We start from the raw sequence: 14,764 nt of genomic DNA on the forward strand, positions 1-14,764 counted from the left end.
ACCCAAGGAGGAACCAGGACGCCATGGAGCCCGAGTTACAGGTGCTACCAATGTTGGTTTACCTCCTCTTCTACAAGAAGCAGCAAAGACGGCGGCGACGACCACGGTGAGTACTGCACCTAGTACACAGGGGAGGGAGGGAGGAAAAAGAGAGTGATACACACATGCAACACGCAACACCCCCGCCCGACCCTCATCCACAACACCATACACACAAATACATGCTGCAACATTACATATACACCCCATAAACCTCTGGAAGAACACAAGGACAAAAGGAAATGATTGTAATCATCTAAAATTCAGATATGGAAACAGGTCTGTAACAGATCAGTATATAGAAATATGTACAGCAATTACACAAGTCCGGATAGTGTTACATTCATTGTCTGTGGGCCAGTGGGCCCAAAATGCATCGGTGAAGCCCACAGATGATACCTGCCTCTAAACGGAGAGAACACTGCTGGGGCACCAGGTCGAAACAAAACAGGCAACTCAAAGGGAAGGGGAGGGGAGCACCTCAGCTGGATGAAAGGACAACGCCACTGCTCCACAAGGGGGCTCCATGCCCACTGATTGGTCCTGGGGAGTACAACGCCACAGTCTCACAAGTCTCTCAAGTGGGTGGTTTGCCGCTGTTTGGTCCTGGGGAGTGCAAAGCCACAGTCTCACAAGTCTCTCAAGTGGATGATTTCCCCACTGTTTGTTCCTGGGGAGTGCAAAGCCACAGTCTCACAAGTCTCTCAAGTGGGTGGTTTGCCCACTGTTTGGTCCTGGGGAGTACATCTCTAGTGGATCCTTTTCTCCACTGGTTCTGGAGGGGGCTTAGTGCCCAGAGTGCTTCATCCTGCCAAGGACTGGGGTAGTGGATGCTGTTCTCTACTGGCACTGGAGGGGTTTTAGTGCCCAGAGTGCTACAGATTGCTTCATCCTACCAAGGACTGGGGTAGTGGATGCTGTTCTCCATTGGTTCTTGAGGGGGCTTAGTGCCCAGAGTGCTTCATCCTGCCAAGGACTGGGGTAGTGGATACTGTTCTCCACTGGTTCTGGAGGGGGCTTTGTGCCCAGAGTGCTTCATTCTGCCAAGGACTGGGGCAGTGGGTGCTGTTCTCCACTGGTTCTGGAAGGGGCTTAGTGCCCAGGGTGCTTCATCCTGCCAAGGACTGGGGCAGTGGATGCCGTTCTCCACTGGTTCTGGAGGGGGCTTTGTGCCGAGACTGCTTCACCCTGCCAAGGACTGGGGTAGTGGATGCCGTTCTCCACTGGTTCTGGAGGGGGCTTAGTGCCCAAAGTGCTTCATCCTTCCAAGGACTGGGGTAGTGGATGCCATTCTCCACTGGTTCTGAAGTGGGGTTTGGGCCCAGAGTGCATCATCCTGCCAAGGACTGGGGTAGAGGATGCCGTTTTCTGGAGGGGGCTTTATGCCCAGAGTGCTTCATCCTGCCAAGGACTGGGGTAGTGGATGCCGTTCTCCACTGGTTCTGGAGGGGGCTTAGTGCCCAGAGTGCTTCATCCTGCCAAAGACTGGGGTAGTGAATGCTGTTCTCCACCGGTTCTGGAGGGGGCTTTGTGCCCCGAGTGCTTCACATAGTGTGTGGCAGTTCCCATTCCCGCACCTGGGTGTCAGAGCCATGGGATTTCCTGGGAACAGGAAGCATGGAGGAAGACACACTCCACCCTGTGGCGACTCTTCCTGCCAACTGCTGGTACTGCCAGTGCTGGTTGTGGTGCCTCATGTACGCTGTGCTGGGTCCCGGACATCTCCTGCAGCCTCGGACGACTTCCCACTGGGGATGATGTCCATGTCGGCTGTAGCGGCACAGTCTGAGTGCATCGCGGGTCAAGTGGCGGTGCTTGCGGTGGTGTCAGCGGCTGACATGCTGGCGGTGGTGCATGTGTCAGCACCGGTGGAGGGAGACACCAGAACATCTCCTGCAGCCTCAGACGGCTGCCCACTGGGGATGATGCTGGGGACTGGAGCAGAGGCAGTAGATGTGCAGGTGGGCGTGCAGGTGGAGGTGCAGGTGGCGGTGCAGGTGGCTGTGGTTGCCACGGTGTCCACCATAGTACACGTTGCTGTTCTGACCTGCAGAAGGGGTGTCACCAGTCCCTCACCCTGAGGCTCTGTGCCCTGAGCTGACGTCCGTTCTCCACCTTGGAAGTCGCTGCTGGGACCTTGGCATTGTCCTCCTTTGTCTTGAAGGAGGCCTTGCTGCTTGGTTGGTGCGGCTTGTCCTTATGGCATGTTGTCCCTTTCATCACCTTGGCAGGTGGCGGAAAAGATGATCCTTGGCCTCATTAGGTGTGCACTGACAGCCCTGATGGGTGCAGCCCGCAATGTTACAGGACTTGCAGGGACCACAGTGCTGGAGGATTTTGTGGCTGAGGTGCTGGGCTGGGATCTGGACATCCTGGCCCTAGGGGAAGGACGGGAGGGAGGTGTAGGGAAGAAGTCAAAGTTAGTGAGGAAAGGTTTTTGAGACACACTGGGACGGGAAGATGGAGGGGGTTTGGGAGTGGAGGAGGAGGTAGTGGTTGTAGGAGGTGTACGCCTGCTGAATTTGGGTGAGGGTCATGGGCTGAAGGCTGTTGTGAGGTGGATGCCTGTTGAGTGGGTGTGTGCTTGCATTTGTGTAGTTTGGGAGGAGGTCTTACAGACACACTGGGAGAGGACACAGGGGACGTGTGAATGGTAGTGGGGGTGGTGATTGCACGTGAGCGGTGTGTGGTGATGGGCGTGCTGGTGATGGAGGTAGTGGCTGAGGATGTAGTGCATGCAGGTGTGAGTGGAGACAAGAGGGGGAGTAAGGAGGAGGAGGGGACACAGTGGAGGCAGTGGATGTTGGTGTGTCTGCATGGGTATGGTGCTTGTGTGAGTGCCTGTGGGATGTGTGGTGCTTATGTTTTCCATGTCCACTCTTGTGTGCTGATGAGTGTGCATGCTGGTCTGATGGTGTGCTTGGGATAGGCATGGAGCATGGAGCCAGGGTACTGCCAAACTAGCTCTCTGGGGTTTTCTCTGCAGCTACCGCTGCTGCCAACCCTCAGACAGGTTTTTGCCCCCCTGGGGACTCAGCAGCCATGGAAAGCAGAACAAAGGATTTCCTCTGAGAGAGGGTGTTACACCCTATCCCTTTGGAAATAGGTGTTAAGGGCCTGAGAGGAGTAGCCTCTCCTGGCCTCTGGAAATGCTTTGAAGGGCACAGATAATACCCTCCTTGCATAAACCAGTCTACACCAGTTCAGGGATCCCCCAGCCCCTGCTCTGGCGCAAAACTGGATGAAGGAAAGGGGAGTGACCACTCCCCTCTCCATCACCACCCCAGAGCTCCTCCTGTGTGTCCCAGACCTCTTCCATCTTGAATGCAGAGGTGTGAGGGCACAATGGAGACCTCTGAGTGGCCAGTGCCAGCAGGTGACGTCAGAGACCCCTACTGATAGCCTCTTACCTGGTTAGGTAGCCAATCCTCATCTGGGGGCTATTTAGGGTCTCTTATGTGGGTTTCTTTTCAGATAACAAATGCAAAAGCTCACCAGAGTTCCTCTGCACTTCCCTCTTCAACTTCTGCCAAGGATCGACCGCTGACTGCTCCGGGACGCCTGCAAAACCACAACAAAGTAGCAAGATGACTACCAGCAACATTGTAGCGTTGATCCTGCCGGCTTTCTCGACTGCTTCCTGGTCGTGCATGCTCTGAGGGCTGTCTGCCTTCACTCTGCACTGGAAATCCCAAAGAAATCTCCTGTGGGTTGACAGAGTCTTCCCCCTGCTAACGCAGGCACCATACTTCTGCATCACCAGTCCTCTGGGTCCCCTCTCATCCTGACGAGCATGGTCCCTGGAACACAGGAGTTGGATACAAGTGACCCCCCCAGTCCAGTGGACCTTCAGTCCAAGTTTGGTGGAGGTAAGTCCTTGCTTCCCCACACCAGACAGCAAACCTGTGTACTGTGTGATTTGCAGCTGCTCCTGCTTCTGTGCACTTTTCCAGGACTTCCTTTGTGCACAGCCTAGCCTGGGTCCCCAGCACTCTGTCCTGCATTGCCCAACTTGCTGAGTTGGACTCCGATGTCTTGGGACCCTCCTTTGTGACTCTGAGTCAACCGTTGTCCTCAGATTTTCCAAGTGCCTGCTTTGGTACTCCTGCGGGTGCTGTCTGCTTCTGTGGGGGCTCTCTGAGTTGCTGAGTGACCCCTCTGTCTCCTCCTCCAAGGGGCGACATCCTGGTCCTTCCTGGTCCCCAGCAGCACCCAAAAACTTGTTGGTGGTATTTCTGCATGGAAACACTTCTGCAACATCCAGCACGCAGTGGGACATCTTCCTTCCAAAGCAGAAGTTCCTAGACCTTTTCATTGTTGCAGAATCTTTGGCTTCTTCCACCCGGAGGCAGCCCTTTTGCACCTTCATCTGGGGTTTCCTGGGCTCCTGCTCCCCATGGACACTATCGCGACTCTTGGACTTGGTCCCCTTGCTTTGCAGGTCCTCAGGTCCAGGAATCCATCTTCAGTGCTTGCTGGTGTTTGTGGTACTTGCAGAATCCCCCTGTCACGAATATTGTGTCCTTTTGGGGTAGTAGGGGAACTTTACTCCTACTTTTCAGGGTCTTGGGGTGGGGTATCTTGGACACCCTGACTGCTTTCTTACAGTCCCAGCGACCCTCTACAAGCTCCCATAGGTCTGGGGTCTATTTGTTATTCGCATTCCACTTTTGGAGTATATGGTTTGTGTTGCCCCTAGACCTATGTTCACCTATTGCATCCTATTGTAATTCTGCACTGTTTGCATCACTTTTCTTACTATTACTTACCTGTTTTGGGTTTGTGTACATATGACTTGTGTATATTACTTACCTTCTAACTGAGGGTACTTACTGAGATACTTGTGGCATATTGTCATAAAAATAAAGTACCTTTCTTTTTAGTAACTCTGAGTATGGTGTTTTCTTATGATATTGGGCTAGATGATATCAGTGGTAGAGTAGGAGCTTTGCATGTCTCCTAGTTCAGCCTAAGCTGCTTTTCCATAGCTACCTTCTATAAGCCTAAGCTGCTAGAAACACCTCTATTCTACTAATAAGGGATAACTGGACCTGGCACAGGGTGTAAGTACCACAAGGTACCCACTATAAGCCAGGCCAGACTCCTACAACACGTAAGAGACTGGCACTGATCCTCTCATATCAGACTACTGTAGGACATTGCATGATTCTGCCTTTTTGCCTCTGTGTATGGACCCTGACAGTTCACTTTGGCTTTCCATTTTACAGATCTGTGTACCACTTTCTGCCTTCTGCTATGTTTACTGCTGCCCAACAACTGTCTAACATTGGTATGTGAAAATGAACATTGACATTGCTATTTTTCTGAGAGTTTACAATAACACATTTGTGAAAGTACGGACTGACTCCAGATTGATTTGTGATTCAAGGGTGTTTATTTCTGTGCTAATAAGTGGAAAGGGCTGTGCAATGGGCTGGGGTGATGGTGGAGGAATATCCATGATGGAGTCCAGTCTATTGGCATCACAGGTGCATTGTCCAAGGGGGCAAAGGAAGTGGAGTAATGGCAGTTGAAGGTGGATAGGGTATCAGAGTGGGACAGAAGGGTGACTATCAGGAGAGTCCTATTTCATGGCGGGGGTCTTGTCAATGTTCTCTGTCTTGTGCCTGGATCGCAGGGACCGTTTGCGGGGTGGTTCTCCTTCTGCAGGAGGTGGGGTGCTGGTGGCCTGTTGGTCCTGTGGCGGGACCTCCTTCCCACTAGCACCGGCGGAGATGGAGGGCTGTTCAAGGTTCAGGCTAGTGTCAGGGGCCCGTTGGTGTGCCAATATGTACCTCATGGTGTTGGCCATGTCTGCCAGCACCCCTGCAATGGTGACCAGGGTGGTGTTAATGGACTTCAAGTCCTCCCTGATCCCCAGGTAGTGTTCCTCCTGCAGCCGCTGGGTCTCCTGAAACTTGGCCAGTATCTGGCCCATCGTCTCCTGGGAATGGTGGTATGCTCCCAGGATGTTGGAGAGTGCCTCGTGGAGAGTGGGTTCCCCGGGCCTGTCCTCCCCCTGTCACACATCAGTCCTCCCAGCTTCCCTGTTATCCTGTGCCTCTGTCCCCTGAACCACTGCCACTGACCCCAGTTCCCTGATTGTCTTGGGTTAGTGGGTTTGCCTGGGGTTCCTGTAGTGGTGGACACACTGCTGATTGACGTGTCCTGGGGACAGTGGCATGGGCCCTCTGGGTGGGTGCTGTGGGGGTGTTTCCTGAGGGAGGAGGTTGTGTGGTTGTTTGTGACAGTGGCAGGGGAACAGACTGTCCCGAGGTCCCTGAGGGGCCAGGCTGGTCATATTGATCCAGGTGTGCAGAGCTGCTGTCGTCACTGTGGGCCTCTTCTGTGGGGAGACTGGATATGGCTGGCACCTCCTGTCCGGTGAAGTTGGGTAGGGGTCCTGTTGGGGGGTAAATGCATAGTTATTGTATCTGTGTGTGCCCTCTTGTCCAATGTGTGAGTTACCCTCTACTCCTGTGGTTGGCTTATTGTCTTTGGCCTTGTGTGATTGTTAATTTTGGGGCCTGGGTGAGTATCTGTACTGGACATGCTTTGGTGATGGGTGTCCATGCATTGGTGTGACATGCAGGCCTTGGGATTGGGATGTGTGGGTTGTGATAGTGGGGTATCTGTGGGGTGTTGGGATGATGGGTGTGGGGGTAGGAGTTAGTGATGGCATGCAGGTAGGGTGGGGGGATATAATAGTAAAGATATGACTTACCAGAGTCCAGTCCTCCTTTTACTCCTGCGAGGCCCTCAGGATGCATGATTGCCAAGACTTGCTCCTCCCATGTTATTAGTTGTGGGGGAGGAGGTGGGGGTCCACTGCCAGTCCTCGGTACTGCTACCTGGTGTCTGGATACCACTGAACGCACCTTCCCCCGTAGGTCATTCCACCACTTCCTGATGTCATCCCGTGTTCTTGGATGCTGTCCCACTGTATTGACCCTTTCGACAATTCTCCGGCATAGCTCCATCTTCCTTGCAATGGATGTCTGCTGCACCTGTTATCTAAATAGCTGTGGCTCTACCCAGATGATTTCCTCCACCATGACCATGAGCTCCTCCTCAAAAAACTTGGGGTGTCGTTGAAGTGTCATGATGTGGTGTCAGTGATGTGTGAGGTGCTGTCTGTTGTGATGTGTTGGGGTGTGTTGTTTGAGGTGCGTGAATGTTGTATGAGTGATGGTGTTGTGTGCCTGTGGATGCTGGTGTTGTGTTTGCTATTCTCTCTCTCTGGGCTTCTTCCAAACAGGTCATTGTAAGGGGTTGTGGGTAATGTTGGTGTGTGTTTTATATTGGATTGGGTGTGTGGGTGTGGTGTGTGTATATGTATCAGGTGTGTGTATTTTGAATTGTCCAATGTGGTTGTGTTTTGTAAGTGTGTGTGTATTTTGAGCGTGGCGATGTGTACCGCCAATGGATTGCCGCGGTTGAATGACCGCTGCGTTGATTCATGGGTCGTGATAGTGTGGGGGCGTAGGTCTGTTGGCATCACGGTGTAGGTTGTGCTATCCCCAGTTTATCACTGACCTTTGGTGTGGCGGACTTGTGTGGGTGCATGTATTGTGGCAGATTACGAGATGTGGGTCGTAATACCTGTAGCGGATTTCTGCCACAGCCACAGTATCTTGACGCCCGTCAGCACGGCGAAACGCAGGATTTACCGCCAGGGTTGTAATGAGAGCCTTAGTCTCCCACACCGCGGGCGATTCTGCCACTCAAAATCCAGTAGTCTCATTAGAATAATGAGAGCCTACGCCCCAGGTTTGTCCCATTAAAAATCTCCAGAACCCCAGACTTCCAAGATTTCAGTGGGGGCTCCTGAAAAGGTGATCCGATGACCTTGCATTGAAATCGGCTTGCTGTGGAGGGTCGACCCCCCATCAGAAGGAAAAAGCTCCAAAAAAGTGACAAAGTCCGAAGGTAAAAAGTTGACTGGACTTCCCGCGCAGAGTTTCCAAGGAGGGCTCCAGGGACGTTGGATCAAGATTCAGCCTTGGCCTGAATGAAGATTTCCGTACTTAAAAATTGTCTGAGTCAGAAGGTAGAATTCTTCACCGAGGTCTCCTGCCAAGTGTATCCAAAGAGGGTTCCAGGTAGGTCAGATAGGATCGGTGACTTCGTCCTGCTGAAGAAAATCTTCAAGAAAAATACTAAGTCCGAAGGTAAACTTTTGATCAAGGCCTCCTGCTTTCTGTAGCCATGCAGGTGCTCCAGCATGGTGTGCCTGAAACTTTGACTTTGCCACTGTCGAGGTGCAACCAGATATCCCTAATGTCGCTTTTACTTTCTAAGCGCTAAAAAAACATTAAGGCCCTCATTACCACCCTGGCGGTCGGTGTTAAAGCGGCGGTAGTACCCCCAACAGGCCGGCGGTAATAAAAAAGGAATCATGACCCCGGCAGAAACCGCCAACACATATCACTCCGACCACCACGGCGGTAGCAACAAACACCGTGGCGGTAACCGCCAATAGCCAGGCAGAAGACAAGGTTCCGCCCACCCTATTACAACCCACCCATCCACCAGCTTTTCCGGGGCAGTACCAACGCCATCAAAAGCACAGCGGAAACAGTACACAGAAGGGAAACCATTCACCTCTCGACACTCAAGGAAGAACCAGGACGCCATGGAGCCCGAACTACAGGTGTTACCCATGCTGGTGTATCTTTTCATCTACCAGTAGTACCAACACCGGCGACCATGGTGAGTACTGCACCTAGTACACAGGGGAAGAGGGAAGGAAAAAGAGAGTGACACACACATGCAACACGCAACACCCCCACCTCCACCATCACCCCAACACCATACACACAAACACATGCAACAACATTACACATACACCCCGTAACCCTCTGGAATACCATAAGGACAAAAGGAATGGAGTCAAATGAGTGTAATATTATAAATTTAGAGAAAAACGTTCATAAATAAATAAACAGTATGTACAACACATACACTATATACAAAATGAGGGACAATGTCCACACAAAAATAGTTTGTGGCCCACTGGGCCATAACACATAGGCCAAGCCCACACTTGACTCCTGCCTCAAAACTGAGAGAACACTGCAGGGGCATCAGGTTTAAAGCACACAGGCACCTCAGGGGGAAGGGGGGGCATTTCAGCCGGAAGATGGTACTACGTCACTGCTCCTGGAGGGGGATCCATGACCACTGTTTGGTCCTGGGGAGTGCAAAGCCACAGTCTCTCAAGTCTCTCAAGTGGGTGGTTTGCCCACTGCTTGGTCCTGGGGAGTGCAAAGCCACAGTCTCTCCATTGGGTGACATGTTCCACTGGTTCTGAAGGGGGTGTGGTGCCCAGTATGCTTCATCCTTCCAAGGATAGGGCGAGTGGATGCCTTTCTCCACTGGTTCTGGAGGGAGCTTTGTGCCCAGTGTGCTTCATCCTGCCAAGGATAGGGCGAGTGGATGCCTTTCTCCACTGGTTTTGGAGGGGGCTTGGTGCCCAGTGTGCTTCATCCTTCCAAGGAGAGGGTGAGTGGATGCTTTTCTCCACTGGTTCTGGAGGGGGCTTTGTGCCCAGTGTGCTTCACCCTGCGAAGGATAGGGTGAGTGAATGCCTTTCTCCACTGGTTCTGGAGGGGGCTTGGTGCATAGTGATGCAGTGCATGGGGGATGCCAGGTCACAGACCCTCACCTGGGTGTCAGAGCCACAAGATTTGCAGTGGCCAGGATGCATTATAGTCCATGGAGGAAGGGCTACAGTCCATCCGCGGGCAGCTATGGCTGCACAGTGTTGGTAGTGCCGTTGCTGGTGGTGGTGCTGCCAGTGGTGGGAGAGGACCCAACCCTTCTCCTGTATTCTTGGACCGCTGCCCACTGGGGCTGCTGCTGGCAATGGTGGTGCTTGTGACGGTGCTTGCGGTGGTGCTTGCTGCAGTGCTTGCAGCAGTGCAGGTGGTGGTGCTGGTCGTGGTGCAGCTGCCGTGCTGCCAGTGGTGGGGGAGGCTCCAGCCCTTCTCCTGCAGCCTCAGGCGGCTGCCCAGTGGGGCTGCTGCTGCTGACAGTAGTGGTGTTTGTGGCGGTGCTTGCAGCTGTGCTTGCGGCGGTGCTTGCAGCGGTGCTGGCCGTTGTGCTGGCCGCAGTGCAGGTGCTGGTGCTGCCAGTGGTGGGGGGGGGCTCCAGCCCTTCTCCTGCAGCCTCGGATGGCTACCCACTGGGGCTGCTGCTGCTGACAGTAGTGGTGCTTGCGGCGGTGCTTGCCGCAGTGCCTGCGGCAGTGCTGGCTGTGGTGCAGGTGGCCATGCTGACAATTGTGCTGGGAGCCACCAGGCCTTCACCTGCAGGTTCGGACGGCTGACGTGCCTTGGCTGGTGTTTTGTGCCCCTTCCTGCCCTTGGCAGATGGTGGTGTCACCTTGGGTCTGGCAGCTGAAGCCTTTGAGGTAGCTTTGCTGGGTGGTTGTGGCTCCTTCCTCTTGCTGGATGTTGTCCCCTTCTTCACCTTGCCAGGTGGCGGAATGTTCTTGCCCTTGGCAGGGGTTGGTGGCACACTGGCTGGGCTGACGGGTGCCCTCTTTGAGCCTCTGACAGCTGCAGACACCACACCAGACGTGCATTTGGTGGCTGAGGTGCAGGGCTGGGTTTTAGCCACCCTGGCCAGAGGTGAAGGACGGGGAGAAGGGTAGGGAAGAGGTAAATGTTTGCTAGGAAGAGCTTCTTAGGGACAGTGGGGCGGGAAGAGGGTGAAGGTTTGGGAGTGGAGGAAGAGGGAGTGGTTGGAGGAGGTGTCAGTCTGCTGTGTTTGGGTGCAGGTGCATGAGCTGAATGCTGTTGGGAGGTGGATGGCTGTTGGGTGGGTGTGTGCTTGTGTTTGTGTACTTTGGGAGGAGGGGTCACAGACACAGTGGGAGAGGACATAGGGGATGTGTGCATGAATGAGGGGATGGTGACTGCCAGTGAGGGGTGTGTAGTGATGGGTGTGCTGGTAATGGAGGTAGTGGATGAGGATGTAGTGCATGCAGGTGTGAGTGGAGATGCAACTGCGAGGGAGGTGGACAACGAGGAGGAGGGGGACACAGTGGAGGCAGTGGATGTTGGTGTGTCTGCATGGGGATGGTGCTTGTGTGAGTGCCTGTGAGATGAAGTGTGGTGCGTGTGTTTGCCTGAGCCACTTCTGTGTGTTGATTTCAGTGAATGCAGGTCTGAAGGTGTGCTTGGGATAGGCTGGGGCTGAGGGGGTTGGGACCAGGTAGAGGAAGTTGTAGGGAGGAGGCTGCATACAGGGACAATGGCTGCCATCACTGCGGAGGCCAGAGCCTGAAATGGTCTCTGTTGGGCCGCCACGCCAGAGTGTATGCATTTGTTTGTTGCAAATGCCTCTCGACACTTTGGATGGCATTCAGTATGGTTAACTGCCCAACAGTGAGGGATCTCAGGAGGTCAATAGCCTTCTCACTGAGGGCAGTAGGGCTGACTGGGGCAGGGCCTGAGGTGCCTGGGGCGAAGGAGATGCCCACCCTCCTGGGTGAGCAGGCACGGCAAACACGCTGAGGGGCTGCTGGGAGGGTAGTGCTGGTAGGGGGGGTGGCAGATGTACCTTTTGTTTGGAGGGCACAGAGGTTTCCGCCACTTCCAGGGAACTTCCATCGGAGGAGGTGCTCCCCTCGCCCTCCGTCCCACTGGTGCCCTCACCCTTGGTGGATTCAGCCTCCAGGCCCATGTGGGATGCAGCTCCCTCCGTCACTGGTGCCTTCGCTCCTCCGCTAGATGATGCTAATGCACACAAGGACACAGTGACAAAACAAAAAGTGGGGGAGAGACAGAGGATACACTTGGTCAATGCCAGCAACAACACTACTGTTGGCGTACACAAAACACAGGGACCAACCCTATGTATTAGGCCATGCACTACCAGTTACAAAGATAGTCACCAGCCCATGGGGTACGTAGCATAACGCCATCAGCTGCACACCTGAAACAAACAGGGCCCAGACCAGTAGGAGATGCCCACTAACACCATTGGGGTTGGAGTGCTTCGAAGCCTGCCATGGCCTAGGGGCACCCACAGTCCACATCCCCACCCAGGTAAAATCTTAACACGCGCAAAGCCATGATTCTGAGTTTGTACTCACCCCCTTGTGGCTGCTGTGATGCCCTCAAGCGCCCATCCAACTTCGGATAGGCCACCACCAGGATGCGGAACATCGGGGAAGTCAGGGTATGACGGGCACCCCTTCCTCGTTGGGAGGCCAGTCCCAGATGGGCATCTGCCGTCTTCCGTGCCCAGCGGCGCAGGTCTTCCTACCGTTTGCTGCAGTGGGTGCTCCCCCTGTCAAAGGCCCCCAGGGTCTGCACCTCCTTGGCGATGGCACGCCAAATACTCTTTTTCTGATGGGCGCTGACCTGCAGGGAAAATGCAGCAGAAAAAGGATTAGTCATACCGTCCGGACTTTCATACTCATGGCCCACCATATCCCTCCCATCCCCTTGCACACAGACATTGACCTCCATACATGCAGCACTCTGCCCAGGAAACCTCAGCTCCCCCATACATATGGCTTACACACACAGCACTCCATACATTCATGGCCCACTCATCATGCTCCCAGTGTACTCACCTGTTTGTCTGGAGGACCATAGCGCAAAGTGTACTGGGGTAGGACCCCATCCACCAGTCTCTCCAACTCCTCTGAAGTGAAGACAGGGAGCCCTTTCCCCAGACACATGAACCATTGTCGCTTCCAGACACAGGTCACAGCAGCACTTGTAGTGTGGGTCCTCTCCTGTTGAAGCTCAGGTATCAAGTGAGTGAACAGATACAAAATGGCAGTCACGTCCATGGCGGTGCGTAGCATCACTGCCGGCGTACATCGTCATTGGCTCCTGGAACCCATAGGGCCTAATGTTAACCAATGTGAAGTTGCGCGGCGGTCATCGACCGCTGACCGCAACGGCGCACAACGCCTGCGGAATTACCTCATTTCCACTTGACCCTCCTCACAGGTCAGGCAGCCACCATTTCATGGGGGCACAGGCAATGGCACCTAACTGCATCTCAGCAGACATTGGCACATCAACTAACTCTCGGATTCACATAATGTCTCAGTAAATGAAGATATGCATCATTATCACAATACATGTGTGAATATGACCCTCTGCTCACCGTTTTCCTCCCTAGACTTCAACCACTGAGGATGAATATGAGATGGAGACATCCTCCAGTGTACAGACCCCTGGTGGACCTGGCGACAATGGAGGACAGACACATTATCCTAACCTACAGACTTGATAGGGCCATAATCCAAGAACTGTGTGCCCAATTGGAGCCAGACCTGATTTCAGCTATCCGCCAGCCCACAGGTATCCCCCCTCTAATGCAGGTCCTGTCAGTGCTCAATTTCCTGGCAAGTGGTTCCGTCCAAACAACAGTGGCCATGGCATCAGGGATGTCTCAGCCAATGTTCTCCAAAGTGTTGACCAGAGTGTTGTATTCCCTGCTGAAACACATGCGCAGCTACATCGTATTCCCCCAGGTGGAGGATTTGGCCACAGTGAAGGCTGACTTTTATGCCCCGGGACATATCCCCAACATCATTGGTGCCATTGATGGTACCATGTAGCATTTGTCCTCCCCGGAGAAATGGACAAGTGTTCAGGAATAGAAAAAGCTATCACTCTCTGAATGTGCAGATGGTGTGTTTGGCGGACCAGTACATCACCCATGTGAATTCCAAGTATCCTGGCTCTGTGCATGACGCCTTTATCTTGAGGAATAGCAGCATCCCATATGTGATGGCTCAACTCCAGAGGCACCGGGTGAGGCAAATAGGTCAGCCCAAGGTCCCTGCCCAGTATATATTGGTGTATGGGTATGGAGTTGTCCCAAAGGGTGAGTGTCTGTCTAACAGGTATCCCTCAACTATTTGCAGGTGACTTTGGTTGCCCCAACCTCTCATGGCTACTGACCCTAGTGAGGAATGTCAGGACAAGGGCAGAGGAACGTTACAATGAGGCACATGGGCGAACAAGGCAGATAATTGAAAGAACCTTCAGCCTCCTGAAGGCCAGGTTCAGTTGCCTCCATCTGACTGGTGGATCCCTGTAGTACTCACCCAAGAAGGTGTGCCAGATCATCATTGCATGTTGCACAACTTGGCCTTGAGACGCCAGGTGCCTTTTCTGCAGGAGGATGAGCCTGGAGATGGTCTTGTGGCAGCGGTGGAACCTGTGGACAGTGAGGAAGAGGAGGCAGAGGACGAAGATGTGGACAACAGACGTTCTATCATACAGCAGTACTTCCAGTGACACACAGGTAAGAGACTGTAACTTCACTTTACATTGCAGTTTTGTGTTGGACATTGGACATGGCAGCATGATTTCTATGGCCACTTACTGTACCCTTTGGCATCTCTATTTTCAGATCTTTGTGCCCCACTCTGGCTCCTGGTGTGTTTACTGCTGCCCACTACAGGTCATACCAATGTATGTATAACTGTACATTTGAATTGCAATGTTTACAGATTGTTGAACTAATACATTTTTCAATCAATTGACAGACTCCAGGCTTGTATTTGTTCCAAGGGTGTTTATTTAAGTGCTAGGAGGTTGAGGGGGATGTGCAATGGGCTTGGGTGATGGTGGAGGAATGTCAAGTTAGAGTCCAGTCTCTTTGTATCACAGGTGCATTGTCCAATGGTGCATATGAAGGGGAGAAATGGCAGTTCAAGGTGGACAGGGTGACACTGGGACAGAAG

The sequence above is a fragment of the Pleurodeles waltl genome, chromosome 3_1, assembly GCF_031143425.1.
Source record: "Pleurodeles waltl isolate 20211129_DDA chromosome 3_1, aPleWal1.hap1.20221129, whole genome shotgun sequence".
In the NCBI taxonomy this organism is placed as follows: domain Eukaryota; kingdom Metazoa; phylum Chordata; class Amphibia; order Caudata; family Salamandridae; genus Pleurodeles; species Pleurodeles waltl.